This window comes from Natator depressus, chromosome 9 (genome assembly GCF_965152275.1).
Source record: "Natator depressus isolate rNatDep1 chromosome 9, rNatDep2.hap1, whole genome shotgun sequence".
NCBI lineage: Eukaryota > Metazoa > Chordata > Testudines > Cheloniidae > Natator > Natator depressus.
The window spans coordinates 67794579-67810137 of NC_134242.1; the positions used below are offsets into that span (position 1 = coordinate 67794579).

The 15559-nt window shown below is 40.7% G+C and overlaps 1 long non-coding RNA gene across 1 annotated transcript in view; it reads left to right on the forward strand.

Annotated features, from left to right (window-relative positions):
• LOC141993561 (uncharacterized) overlaps positions 1 to 10352 on the forward strand; it is a 103019-nt gene extending 92667 nt beyond the window's left edge. The window contains exon 3 of the long non-coding RNA XR_012640888.1: positions 10325 to 10352. This is a non-coding gene — a long non-coding RNA (uncharacterized LOC141993561). The remainder of the gene's footprint in view (positions 1 to 10324) is intronic.
• The last annotated feature ends 5207 nt before the right edge of the window (positions 10353 to 15559 follow it).

Consider the following 15559-nt stretch of genomic DNA (forward strand, 5'->3'; position numbering starts at 1 on the left):
TGAAGTGTTGGTCCCTAGCAGTTTTTCTTTTATCTTGTGATTTTAAAATGTAGTTCCATGTTCTGTATATACTCAGAAAATGTAATGATGGAAGGGAGCACTGTGAGCGCTTTATGAGATTCTATGGCCTATGTTATGCAGAAAGTTTTGACTTTCTGCATAACATAGGCCATAGAATCTCATAAAGCGATGCCCATAGCTTCTGGTTGAACTACAACATATCTTTTACAAAGATAACATGACTTAAGATTTCAAGTAATGGTGAATCAAGCACACTTTTAGGTAAACAGTTCTAATAATTAACTACCCTCAGGGTTAAAGGTCAGAAGGGACCATTATGATCATCCATTATGATCATCCGCTTGCAGCTCCCAGTGGCCGTAGTTCACTGTTCCCGGCCAATGGGAGCTGCAGGAAGTGGTGGCCCGGTGGGGAATGGTGAACTGTGGCCACTGGGAGCTGCAAGCAGCTGTATCTGCGGACGCTCAGGTAAACAAAGCATCTCATGGCCCGCCAGGGGCTTACCCTGAACAAGCTGTGAACCAAGTTTGGGAACCCCTGGACTAGAGTAATCAGAAAGGGTCTACATATGATTGGAGCACAAGAAAAGATCAAAAGAATAGTCAATTAGAACAGGTCAAAAATTGTATAAAAGACAGAGGCAGTAGGCAGGAGTTAAGAAACTAGGGGCAGGAGATAAGTTAAGAGCAGGATGAGTCAGGAGAAGTAAGAAGCAACCACAGGGGCTGGGACAGAGCAGAAAAGGACCCTGGCAGAACAGAGGGAAAGAAGACTACGGAGAGTAAGCTTGCTAGCTATAGTGTAAAATATAGATATAAATAGGATTAATGAATGTGTGTCTGTATGTTTGGGTGAATAAAAATGTGTGTTGGTCCTGTTAATGTTACATTATTTCATATGTACGTAGTTTAAGATTGCTGTCAGTGACAGCAGGTGACTGATCACCGAAAGCAGAATACAGCCATTTAGTATTGCTCCAACTATATGTTTACGGTTCGGATACTTTTAGCCTGTATCCAAGGATTGTGCTAAGGGATTTATGTTTAGACGTCTTGAATCAGGGAATATTGGTTACATTAAATAAAGAAAGTACTTTGTTTAGGAAGAACACTGCCTGGTTTCCAATCAATTATATTGGGAGTCTGTATCTGTGTCCTTTCAAGGGTAGCAGGTCTAATAGGACGTTTTTCCTGAGAGTGTTTTCTGCAAAATCCTGGCAATTCGTCTAGGGCGAGACCCCTTTCACCTTGCAAAAATGGATAAATGAGTCTACTGAAGAGAGCCTCTGGTAAACCCAGGAAGGGGAAATAGGTGAGCTATTCTGGGAGTACCCTGGGTCTGTTTTTGGAGGTAACTCTGGCTGGCTTTAGTTATTTCAAGATTAGGTCCTGTGGAAGCAAAATGCTGAACATGTGCTTAACTTTAACCACTCCAGTGAGACTATTCACAAACTTAAAGTTAAGCACCCACTTAAGTACTTTGCTGGTCACATTGCTTTAGTCACACCCCAATGCACATTTATCCAGTGCCATCTCCTCTTGCCCTTGAGCCCAATACTTTCTAATTTGTATCTGTTTATTTTAGACAATAACGGCAGGAACCGCTTTCTCTGTTTTTCTAAAGCATCGATCATAAGTCTAGTGATACATATTATAAATAACAGTAACAGGCCTAGCAAGTTTGTTGCAAACAAAAGTGTTTTGGGGGCCCATAGAGAGATGAAGAATTTCTGCATTCAAACTACCTTATAATCATTCAATATCTGGGCAGCTCTGACATTTTAATGCAGTCTTTCAGTAAGAGATCTTTTTCTAAATGTATATAGCAATGTTATAGTTTAACCAACCTGTTTCTAAGGCAACTGTCCTTGATTTTATCAAGTTACAGAAGGGAACAACTGGACATATTTAATTATACTACTTGGGATGTACAGAGGGGAAAAATGAATTTATCAAGTACACATGGCCATCCCAGTCACCCACCTACTCAGATGTAGGATATTTTGTGTTGCCAGACATGTATTTTTGCAGTGGGTTATTCCTGGAGCCCTGAGACTTGTTTTCTAAAGTAAATGCATATTTTCCTAATTGTAATCTCGGATGTTGTTCAGCCCTGGAGAGGTGCCTTCATAACTCTGCTTCTTTTTCTGAACAACTGCATTCATATGTATGAAGAGAAATATAGAAAGGATTAAGTTTCATGAATGATAGATACTTTGCAATTTCAGGTGGCTGTCTTAACTCAAGGATAATGGGAGTGGTTGCTGTGTTTTACAAGGCAGTAATCATCTTTGATAGGATAAACTGAACATTTATATTGCAGTAACACCTAAAAGCATAAAGAAAAGGTGTACTTGTGGCACCTTAGAGACTAACCAATTTATTTGAGCATAAGCTTTCGTGAGCTACAGCTCACTTCATCGGATGCATACTGTGGAAAATACAGAAGATGTTTTTATACACACAGACCATGAAAAAATGGTTGTTTATCACTACAAAAGGTTTTCTCTCCCCCCACCCCACTCTCCTGCTGGTAATAGCTTATCTAAAGTGATCACTCTCCTTACAATGTGTATGATAATCAAGGTGGGCCATTTCCAGCACAAATCCAGGTTTTCTCCCCCCCCCCCCCCCAAACCACTCTCCTGTTGGTAATAGCTTATCTAAAGTGATCACTCTCCTTATGCTCAAATAAATTGGTTAGTCTCTAAGGTGCCACAAGTACTCCTTTTCTTTTTGCGAATACAGACTAACACGGCTGCTACTCTGAAACCTAAAAGCATGTTGCACTAGACACAGTACAGATGTAGAAAATGACTGTTCCTGCCCCAAGGAGTTTACTAACTCCTGAAGTAAGAGTGGTGTAATGATTTAGGACCTCTCCTCACAATTCCTGGGCAGAACTGCAGACCAACTGAAGAGGACTGTAAATACCAGAGAATCTATCTAGTTTCTATAGTGAACACAGTGCGTGCTGGGGATAAGGCTGTTGAGTCAATACTGTGTTTTCAGCACCCATGCAGTGCAGACATGATCAATAGATCTCCTATTTGTTACCTTGATATAAGGTGCTCCTGATAAGTGAATGAAACAAATTCTTCATAGAAGGAATCCGACTGTTTCAGGGGGGGAAGGGACATCTCCATATCATAAGACACGAGAAAATATTCACAGCAAATCCAGAAACCAGTTAGAATTTCTTAGTTCAGGATTTGCTACACACTCTAAATTTACCCTGAAAGGGTCACAAACCTTTCGACCAAACATATCCTGAGTTTTTATGACTTCAAGTGGATTGACCGTCGCACCTGGAAGCCCCAGGCATAGCCCATTGTGCTAGGTGATGTACAAAGGGGGTCGGGACGGGGACAACCCCAACACAAACCCAGGTGAAATGTTCAAATGGTATGATGGGATAACATGATTTTGGCAATTAATTGATCTTTAATTATTCATGGTAAATAGGCCCAATGGCCTGTGATGGGATGGGATCTGAGTTACTACAGAGAATTCTTTGCTGGGTATCTGACTGGTGAATCTTGCCCACATGCTCAGGGTTCAGCTGATCACCATATTTGGGGTCGGGAAGGAATTTTCCTCCAAGGCAGATTGTTGGTTTTTTGCCTTCGTCTGTAGCATGGGGCATAGGTTACTGGCTGGAGGATTCTCTGCACCTTGAAGTCTTTAAACCATGATTTGAGGACTTCAGTAGCTCACAGATAGGTGAGAGGTTTATTGCAGGAGTGGGTGGGTGAGATTCTGTGGCTTGCATTGTGCAGGAGGTCAGACTAGATGATCATAATGGTCCCTTCTGACCTTAATATCTATGAGTCTGAGTTCTGAATTTCCATTCATGGGAAATTTCACCACTTTTACATTTGTTTTTCTTCCAAATCAGAACAAAAATATTCAATATAATTGAAAGTCCATTTTCAACAGAAAACAGTTTTGATTGGGGGGAAGAGGGGGAAATCTGCTTGGAAAATTTTCAAGCTGCTAAGAACCCAGCTTTTCATGGCTCTAGAGTACTTATTATCCCTTAATCTTGGTAAATGCAGATTATTAAAACTATTTTCTTTAAAGTAAAACTTCTTCCCCACTGCCTCCTTGTTGCATTTCTGCTTTAAACCCTAACTGGATGCACATGTGTTGTTTTTAATTTTTAACTGAAAATAAAATTGAGGGATTTAATCAGCAAAGCATTTCCACAAAACTGGCATTTTGAACTCCTTTAGTTTACTTGCAAGATTTTTTCATAGCCTGCAGTTATGCTTATGTTTTCCTGAGCAGATTACAATCTATAAGAGGGCAACATTCAATAAATTGAATGTTATATTTAATCAGTTAGGGCCTGTTCCTGTGAGGTGCTAAGTGCCCTCAACTCAAGCATCTACCCATTGGTAGGATGTAAGCGTACAGTTTGTTCTTGCTCAGTACTATGTGAGATCAGATCCTTAATTATCATTAATGTTCTCTCTATTGAAAGGAAACTGGATTCAATAGATTGCAATAGTGCTTCTAGGATTTATATTCCCCTTCAGCATGAAAGAAGATTTGCTGAAAGAATGTTAAGCAGTGAGTTAAATTTGATGGTCTTTAGCACATCTTCAACATGGGGTTGAGTTCTTATAAAGTGAAATTGATTTCCAGATTACTTTGTCTTTATGCCATATATTTTAGGGCATAATAAGGAGATCTGTTAAAAATGGTAGTATTCCAATAAGAACACTTTTTATGGGACTAAAAAGTAGGCTGATAAAAAAAGAACATTTACATTTTCCATGTTGTGACTTATGACCATTAAAAAATGCCCTGTCAGTGTTCTTAGGTATCATAGTTTTAAGTAGGTGGAAATTAGCAAGAAAGCACCAAAATCCTGAACATAGAGATATTTTTAAAAAATTAACCCTTTGATCTGCATTTACATCTGAATTTACATTGGTCATGAGAGTTTGCGGCATGCCAGGATGTATAACATGGGAGTATTAATGTGAATTACTGTTATTGCCAATGTAGTTGTGTATTAATATGAAATAAAACACATTTTAAAATATATGCTCCCAATAGTGATGTGGAGAGCAGCAAATCTGTGAGCACCTACTAGAAATGAGTCAGTGCCTAAGCCCTATTCTCCACATAACTGTCTTGTTCCTGACAAAAAATGTCCCTGGGGTTAAAGGACTGTCCAGAAAACTTCACTTCACAATACCCTCTAGGTATTACACTTGTACAAGCATGCTCTGCTCTCCCCATCCTCAAAGTGCCAGGTTTCAACTCCACTTTCTCCAACTACTGCCTTTTTGTCTCTTCATTACTAAACTAAATGAACATGCCATTTGCAATCATTGCCTTGAGTTCCTCTGGATCACTTCCAAACTGACTTCTGCCCTCTACTCTATTGAAATAGTTCTAATTAATATTTGCAGTAACCTCACGGGCTCTTCTCCATCTTCCTTGATCTCTGTTACGCTTTTGACACTTTCTGTCATGCTCTCCTTGACATCTCCTCAGTTCACTTGTGAAAGATATTTAAAACACACACACACCTCTCTGAACATTGGTTCAGTTTCTATGTAAGTAGATCTGCCTCCTCTTCTCTCCTGCTCTCTGTAGAGATCTCCCAAAGGTCTGATAATGTCCCCTCCTGTTTTCCTCTTCACCTTGTCTTTGGTCAGTCTCACCTACACATGTGGCTTCTGCTATCATCTCTCTACTGATTACACACAAATCTGCCAGTCCTCTCCAGTCTTGGGGTTTTTCAGACAAATCCTGCATTTAGTCTGTCTTGGGTGTCTCACATTACAAACTTAATATGTCCAAAACTGAAATCCTTATGTTCCCTTCCCAGCTCCTCTCCACTAGCTCTGCTTATTGTCACTGACTACACTAAAAAACAGTGTCTCAAGCCACTTATTTATGACTTTTCTTCCTTTTTCTCTAAACATGTAGGCTGTGTCTATACCTTGCTGTTTTTTCCTCCCAATTACCTCTGATTTATACTTTTATTTCTTCCATTACAACTGAAACTTTCAATCAAGCCCTCAATATTTCCAGTCTTGCTTATTACACCATTTCCCTCCCGTCCATTCAAAAAGCTTCCCTCAAAATATTTTAACCTATTAGTCTAACAATATCACCCTGGTCTTTGAGATCTTCCACTATATTGATTTCAAGCTGCTTATTCCCAGCTTCAAAGTCTTACATAATATCACCCTCCCAACTTATCCACCCTTGTCTCATTTCACTTCACTTCACCTCTTCCAGTATGGTAACAATACTAACCCTTCCCACACATCTAGCAGCATATTTAGGTTTCTATTATTTGTACTATGGATATCCCAGAGGACCCCCATATGGGATCAGGCCCAATTGAGCTAGATACTATAGAAACATACAACAAAAAAAGGACTGTAAACTCTTCAGGGCACAGACTAACTATAAAAAAAAAAACAACAGGTGGATATGGGATATATGTGGGGAGCTGGACAAAGTGGTAATCTCTCAGAAATGTCTACATGCCTTCTTCCATGCTGTCCTTTATACATAGGACACCCTTCCTGATCTCATTCATCATGGCCTTATACACTCCTCATTCAAGTCCCACAAAGGATCCACTTCTCCTGTGATAACAGTGGGAAAACTAGCCGATTTACATTGTTAAGTGTATGGAGCTATTAGGAATAATGTATGCATTAAAACGAAACCTGTTAACTTTTCATTACCATGCCATGGCTAATCATCACCATGACACCACCTTTACGTTTGCTTGTTTGTGTGTTTGTTTTTTGTTGTTGTTCCTAGCTCTCTAACCTTTGTCTGTCTGTTTGCCTGCCTATACATTCTTTGAGGAATGGACCTTTCTTTCCCTGTATTTCCCCTCATTGGGAATATTATGGGCACTATCATAGACAAATAGGTAGAGTATTGGTAGATGAAGTTTAAAGTGTCTGAAATTTACCAATCTGCTAGCTGTGGTGGATATCTCTGCATATAACTCAATGAGTAGAAGCCCATGAATATTTTTTTTTTCAGTTAGCTGTCCTACTTTCACTCAAAAAGCATTCCTTCTGTTGTTTTTTTGTTTTCATTTTGAGTGCACTTTACATGTGCGTATGAAATCTGCTTTGAAGTATGCTTTAAATGCATTAACTTAAAATTCCACACAACATAGTACAGTAGACCTCTGAGTTATGAACACTTCAGGAATGGAGGTTGTTCATAACTCTGATCAAAACATTCTGATTGCTTTTTCAAAATTTTACAACTGAACATTGACTTAATACAGCTTTGAATCTTTACTCTGAAGACCAATGCTGCTTTCTCTTTATGTTTTAGTAGTTTATGTTAACACAGTACTGTACAGTATTTGTTTTTTTTCATCTTCTCTGCTGCTGCATACTTCTGGTTCCAAATGAGGTAGGGGTGTGTGTGTGTGTGTGACTGACTGACTGGTCAGTTCGTAACTCTAGTGTTAGTAACTCTGATATTCTACTATATTTTGGAAATAAAGGTTACAGCTCATTGTGACATTCCCCAGAATATAATCTGGACACATGGACATCTGTGTTCCCTCAATTCTCCAACCTGGGGTTCCCTTTACACTGCCTGACTGTGAGAGAAACCATTCGTGGTCTGCTTACACACAGCCTCCAGCACATAAATCGCTCCCAGCTATACTGTCTGAGTGTTATAGCCAGTCAGCCATGACTTACACTGCGGGCAACACCAGCAAACTGAAGTCCCAGACTTTCCCCCAGAAATGTGCATCTTGTACTGCCCAGCACCCTCCTGGACAATATAAACTCATATAAAGTTTGTCATTTCACTAAAAGAAAATGACATGCACAAACCTTGTTATCTCAAATGGCGTTTCCAAAACACCTGAATACAAACACATGGGTTTAGATAAAACAATAAAACAAGTTTATTAACTACAGATAGATTTTTAAGTGATTACTTGTAATGAGGCATAAAAGTCAGAATTAGTTTACCAATTTGTAACTTTGTAACCAACACCTAACTTAATCTAAGTGAATTCAAAGCAAAGGTTTTGCTCACCACTTGCTTTCCACTGGCTAGAATCCTTTCAGTCAGGAGCTCTCCCCTGTTCATTATTAATTTCCTTGTCCTTCAGGTGGTTTTACCATGAGTAGAAATGAAGGGGGAGAGATTTTGGATCCTCTGTTCTCCTTTCTTATAGCTCTTTTTTTAATTTGAAAATCATCTCCAGCTGAGGTTCATGATAAAGTATTACTTGTCTGAGTTGTTCTCTATATTGAAAAGAGAACGCTGTTGTATTAGGCACTATACCACCATGTAGTAAGACAGTCCATGCCTTAAAGAGGTGACAAGCGTGTTTGTGGAATGCACATGTGTGTTCAAAAAAAATTAAATGAGATCATTTATTCCTAGGGGAGCAATTTATTGCAGACCCTAATTTTGCATCTTTTTATAAATACATGTTTTTGATATTTTGTCACTTTGGGTCTACCAGCTGTTTTTAAGGTAAGGATTGTCTTACCGCTTGTTTCTGGAACACCTAATGGAATGTGCCTTTGATCAGGGATAAGCCTCTGTATGTGATTGTAATACAAGTAATAACTACACACTGCTCTGAAGCAATTATATTAGTTATTTTTTTCTTATATTCATCTAGATATAGTATCTTAGCAATTTTGAGCAAGTTTTAGGTTCAGATCTCTGTCCAAAATAATACTTGGTGCTGAGAACTCTTTCAGGTCTGCAGCTGGTTTGAATGTTATATTTTCCATGGAAAGCACTGTCCCTATCCATTAACCTTACTCCAGTCCTCTGATGCATTCCAGATTCTTGGTAAGCTTTTCAAAGCTGAAGGATTTTCTTCTCACTATTCCTTAAAGAATACTGAAAGGTGATTCATGTGGGTTTCATACAATGACAACTTTTAATAGGTTAAGTTGTGAAACTGTTGTATCTGTTCAAGTATAAGGATAAAACCTCAACATCCCATCTCCAGGATAAAGCCTTCCTATTCTATAGGAGGTGACCTTCAGGTTCTTTTAAGAATACCAGGGTAAAGATTTCAGGCCCTTGGGAATATCAGCCTCATCTGTCACTAACCTCCCATTTATGTCCCTGTGGAGCATATGTCTGTATGATCCTTAGATCTTTATTTTTACTTTTTAATCAGTTCTTTACTTTGTAGCATTCTGTTTCTGTCATTTGCCACTCATTGATTTAGACTCCTATTCCTTTGTTTTCAGACTACATACCACTATTCCTCTGGCCAATTTCTCACTTGGTATTTGATTTCTAATAAGCTTAGTGTTAGGGGGCTTATTCCTTCACCTACTTACTTCCCTGGTCCTTCTCGCATGAACAGAGAGCAACAATACCCGAAGTCCAAAGGTGCAAACAATTCAATGTTTATTGGGGTGAACTTCCAGCAAGCATGATTCCAGTTTCCTTCCTTAGTGTCCCCCTTCCCAGCTCTGACACCACAGAGCCTTACCTGTGTCCCTGTTCCCATTCCTGCTCTTAGCTAAATATGATTCCAATTTCCCCACCCCCATTCCTTGTTCCCATTCCCCCCGACCCACTCACTTCCTGATTGACTGCAGACTATATAGTAAACCTTGAGTTCTGCTTAGCTATACCTTAACCAATCATTTTACCGAAATTTAACTAACCAATCCTAACATATTGTAATATCATTATTTAACCAATTATACCCCACCACCTTAATTAGTTTACACCCAGCAAAATTAGTTATACAGCAAACAGGAACAATCACAGAACCAGACAGAGATTATACAGACAAACAATAGGGAAATGGGGACTACAGCGATAGAACAACAAAGAAATGAGGATTTCACATCCCAGCTATTGATAAGTGAGTTCTTGCCAGACAAGATGCTATCAAACTAAGTTTCCTTTTACATCTTCTAGGCACTTCCCTTTCTCTGGAGGTGGTAGGCATTATCAGGACAGGATTGTATTCCTAACAGCCTAATAGCACCTTATTTCAATGTGACTAGTTTGGAATGTGAGGATCTGACTGTTCGCTTCCCAGCTGATGGCTGCCTCTGCTGCTTGGCCAAAGATCTGAGCCTAAGCACAGGGCCTGAGACTGTCACAGTAAGAGAAGGCTCTTAACACCGGCAGACAGTGATTTTGATTCTTTCTTTTATACCTCTATAACTAGCCAAGTGATAAGAATACAGCTAAATTCTTAGAGTATAGGCCTTTACAGACAGGCCTGAATATCTATATCCTAACACTTATCATTTAATCTAATCTCTCTTATTTTTATATTATTGTATCAGCTAGTGAACAGGAGACCGCAAACAGGGGAGCTTGAGAGGGGGAGAAAGAGATCCCCCTGCTGCATGAACAAGGTGCAAGTACTACTCTTGGGGTGAGTGAGTTTGTTTGGCTGTTTATATTTTTCTTTCTCTTTCAGGTTATTTCCGTTACAGGGTCCATTGGGATTGTGTGTCTGGGGACTGTTTGAGCCTTTGTTCCCTGCATCATCTTTGATCAGCCTCAATCAGTCTTGTGATTGCCCTCCCTCTGTGTGATTAATGATGGGGGGGTGGGGGCTGACTTAGGAGAGAAGGCCTTAAAAGCCAGAGGCTAAGCAACCAAGGGGAGCTAGCAAATAGGGGACTGCAAATGGTAATTTGAGAGGGGGTTTGTGGTAGTGAGATGTAATATAATAGCTATGGTTAGGAAGGGCCGCATCACCAGTGCCAACACTGTTCCTGTCTCCTCCACCTGCATGAGATGCCTCGACCCAGGATCCTGGTGTGGATTTGCAGAGACTGTGGCCTGCATTTCCTATTCACAGAAAGCCAGGATTGGGGGACCATCCAGTGTGAAAGGTGCCTGCTGGTGGAATCTCTCAGGAAGCAGGTGGGAAAGCTACAGGAGGAGGTGGCTAGGCTGAGGAGCATCTGTGCCCATGAGGAATTCACTGACCGTGTTCATACGGAGACTTCCAAGGCTGAGGACGCTATCCAACTGGAGAGGACTGCTGTCATGTCATAAAGAGAGGAGGATAAGGCTTTGGTACAGGGAGAACACTGGCTGCTGGTTACTTCTGGCAGCAGGCAGTGCTCCACCCCTATTCCCAACCCACTCACCATGGTGATGGAGAACCGTTATGATGCCCTGGCAATGAGTGATGAGGAATCACCCCCAAAGGTTGAAGAGGAGAAACCATGTACCCCCAAGGCTGGGAGGATCACAGCCACCACTCCCAGGAGGAAATGTAGGGTAGTGGTGGTTGGAGACTCTCTTCTGAGGGGGACAGAGGTACCCATCTGTCACCCTGACATGACATCCCGGGAGGTATGCTGCCTGCCAGGGGCCCATATCAAAGGTGTTACAGAGGGATTGTCGAGGGTCATCCGGACCTCTGACTACTACCCCATGCTACTCATCCATGTGGGCACTAATGATACTCCAAGGTATGACCCTCGGTAGATCAGAAGTGACTACAGGGATCTGGGAGTAAGGGTGAGGGAGTTGGGACCATAGGCGGTGTTCTCTCCAGTCCTTCCAGTCAAGGGTAGGGGCCTCGGCAGAGAAAGATGCATCCTGGAGGTGAATGCCTGGCTGCGAGGATGGTGTCACCAGGAGGGCTTTGGCTTCCTTGACCACAGGATGCTCTTCCAGGAAGAAAGACTACTAAGCAGAGATGGGGTCCACCTATTGAGGAAGAGCATAATTGGCTACAGACTGGCTAACCTAGTGAGGAGGGCTTTAAACTAGGTTGGAAGGGGGCAGGAGACCAAAGCCCACAGGTGAGTCAAAAACATGGAGACCTGGGAGAAGGGTCGGAATTTGGGGGGAACATGGACTGTTACAGCAGGGATAACAGAGAGACAAGACAGAATTGGGGGAATCAAATCAGGATATTAGATGTCTGTACTAATGCAAGAAGTATGAGGAATAAGCAGGAAGAACTCGAAATGCTAGTAAAAAAACACAACTATGACCTAGTTAGCATTACAGAGAGTTGGTGGGAAAATGCATATGATGGGAATATTGGACAGAAAGGTACAACTTGCTCAGGAAGGACAGGCAGGGAAAAAGGGAGGAGGTGTTGCCTTATATAATAAAAATATACTTGGACTGAGGTTGAGATGGAAATAGGAGACAAACTTGTTGAAAGTCTCTGGGTAAGGATAAAAGGGGTAAAAAAACAAGGGTTATGTCATGGTAGGGGTCTACTACAGAACACCTAAGAAGAGGTGGGTGAGGCTTTTTTTAAACAAATAACAAAATCATGGAAAGCACAGGACTTGGGGGACTTCAACTACTCAGACTTCTGTAGGGAAAAATAACACAGCAGGGCACAGATTATCCAACAAACTCTTGGCATGTATTGGAGACAATTTTTTATTTCAGAAGGTGGAGAAAGCTACTGGGGAGAGGCTGTTCTAGATTTGATTTTGACAAATAGAGAGGAACTGGTTGAGAATTTGAAAGTGGAAGGCAGCTTCGGTGAAAATGATCATGAAATGGTGGCGTTCATGATTCTAAGGAATGGTAGTAGGGAGAACAGCAAAGTAAAGACAATGGATTTCACAGGCTAAAATAGTCTTCAAGTCACCAAGGCCTGATGAAATGCATCATAGAATACTCAAGGAGCTGACTGAGGAGATATCTGAGCCATTAGCAATTATCTTTGAAAAGGTATGGAAGATGGGAGAGATTCCAGAAGACTGGAAAAGGGGAAATAAAGTGCCTGTCTGATAAAAGGGAAATAAAGAGAACCCTGAGAATCATAGACCTATCAGCTTAATTTCTGTACCCGGAAAGGTAATGGAGCAAATAATTAAGCAATCAATTTGCAAACATCTAGAAGATAATAAGATAAGTCACAGCATGGATATGTCAAGAACAAATCATGTCATACCAATCTGATAGCTTTCTTTGACATGGTAACAAGCCTTGTGGATGGGGGAAAGCGGTAGACATGGTATATCTTGACTTTATTAAGGCTTTTGATACTGTCTCGCATGACCTTCTCATAAACAAACTAGGGAAATGCATAATAGCTGGAAAACCATTCCCAGATAATAGTTATCAGTGGTTCAGTCATGCTGGAAGGGCATAACAAGTGGGGTCCCACAGGCATCAGTTCTGGGTCCAGGTCAGTTCAATATCTTCATCAATGATTTAGATAATGGCATAGAGAGGACACACAAAGTTTGCATATGATACCAAGCTGGGAGGGGTTGCATGCGCTTTGGAGGATAGCATTATACTTCAAAATGATCTGGACAAACTGGAGAAATGGTCTGAAGTAAATAGGATGAAATTCAATAAGGACAAATGCAAATTACTCCACTTAGGAAGGAACAATCAGTTGCACACATACAAAATGGGAAATGACTGCCTAGGAAAGATTACTGCGGATAAGGATTTGGGAGTCCTAATGGACCACAATCTAAATATGAGTCAACAGTGCAAAAAAAGTGAACATCATTCTAGGTTGTATTAGCAGGAGTGCGGTAAGCAAGACACGAGAAGTAATTCTTCTGCTCTACTCCATGCTGATTAGGCCTCAACTAGAATATTGTGTCCAGTTCTGGGTGCCACATTTCACAAAAGATGTGGACAAAGTGGAGAATTTAGGTTGGATATTAGGAAAAACTTCCTGTCAGGATGGTTAAGCACTGGAATACATTTCCTAGGGAGGTTGTGGAATCTCCATCATTGGAGATTTTTAAGAGCAGGTTAGACAAACTCCTGTCAGGGATGGTCTAGATAATACTTAGTCCTGCCATGAGTACAGGGGACTGGACTACATGGCTCTTGAGGTCCCTTCCAGTCCTCTGATTATGCGATCATTTTTTTTTTACATGGGTATAAAAATTTTGCTCAGACCCCCATACATAGACCTGTGAACATATCTCCATTGCACTACTTTTAAAACTAAAATCTCACTCGAATTAGATCTGTAATTTAATATGTGACCAATTATCTGCAATTAATATGTAACCAACTTCCTAAAGTTCAGCACATCTGAAACAATTCGTTCTCTAAAACCTGATTTTTTTTTATTGAAGAGGCTCAGTGAATACCAAATGATGTCACAGCATAGGAATCACTCGGTGTGTTGTGCTTCTTCAGAAACTAAGGGAGTTGTCACTTAATATAGCAGCCATCAGTAGTGACCTCTGTAGTTAAGGTCGTACAAATTCCAGGGTGGGGGCTCAGATGGAGGAAAGCTTTTCTGACCAAAAAAAGTGTTGTGTTTTTTGTGTTTTTAAAAAGCATTCTTTACTCAGGCTCCTGGATACTGAGAAGACCCAGCAGTTCTAATGGCTCGGAGATTTAAGATAGCCTGAGCTTCCAATTGTCAGTAGATAAAATCTCCATAAATCCTGGGTGGGATTGCTGTCTATGGTTCCAAAATCTGAACAAACTTGCTTCAGCTCTTTTTTGAGGTAAGAGAGTTTAAAAATGCTTTCCCATTGTGTAGTAGTAGCAATAGGTTCTTGTAAAGGGATCACTCATAAATGGGTGACCAAATCTGTGAATGTTAGTCAAAATGTGCTGGGCGCTCTACAGGTATACAAGGAGAGAAACAAAACCTACCCTTATGAGTTTACACATGCTGAGGTACTCCAATCATGATTTGCTTGCCTTGCTTGTGTGTGGTGGGGTTTTTGGGGTGGGGGGAAGGGATTGTTTGTTTAGGGGGGTTGTATCCTTGATCCCTAATTAGTGTGAGGTCTTTGGGGAAGCATTTTTGCTTTATTTTGCCTTTTTATACTATGTCTAGCACACTGAGGGCACTTCCAGAGCAAATATTTATAATGGGAAACTTAAAAGATAGACGAAATACAGTGTGTACAATGTGGCATGAAACTCAAATGAATGAGAAGTGGACTGAAAGGGGACAAAGATTCTTCCCTAATTGCACAAGTGTGTGTGGGGGGGAAGGTGATGGGAGGAGACAGAATAAACAGAATCTTGTGTTGGGCCAAAATGTGTGAAGGGTTCAGAAATGTATTGTAAATGGGTTTTTCCAGGTGTGTTTAGGGAAGCCTGGCTATTAGCCTGTCTAAATTTGACTTTTTACAGAGCCTGCGAAGGCTAAGACTGTGTGGGTCCATGGTGGTGGCTGTGTCTATGAACGTTTATCTTCTGTGATTTCATCTTCCCATAATGTCTGAGAGCTACGCTTTAAACTAGGAGTCTGTGATTGTGACTGGTGAGATAAAATTTTCAGTAAGATACACTAGCGTGAGCACTCTCTATGTGACAAATTGCAATGACAAGGCTGTGGTGATGTGAAATGAAATCATGACCACAATATTATAAAGAGGTGTGCTTGAGGCATCCTTGCTGAACTCCGAGTGAAGGAAGATACAGTTAAAATGCCCACTACTTGCACTCAGTTATTGCCAGAGCTGGTCAAATAGTATTCAGATACCACATTTGGAGAGGGGTGGCAACTGCTTTGTGAATCATTCATAAACTAGTCTTATGTATCAAGGATATACACACTATCTGAAATTATTAACGATGTTCATTATAAA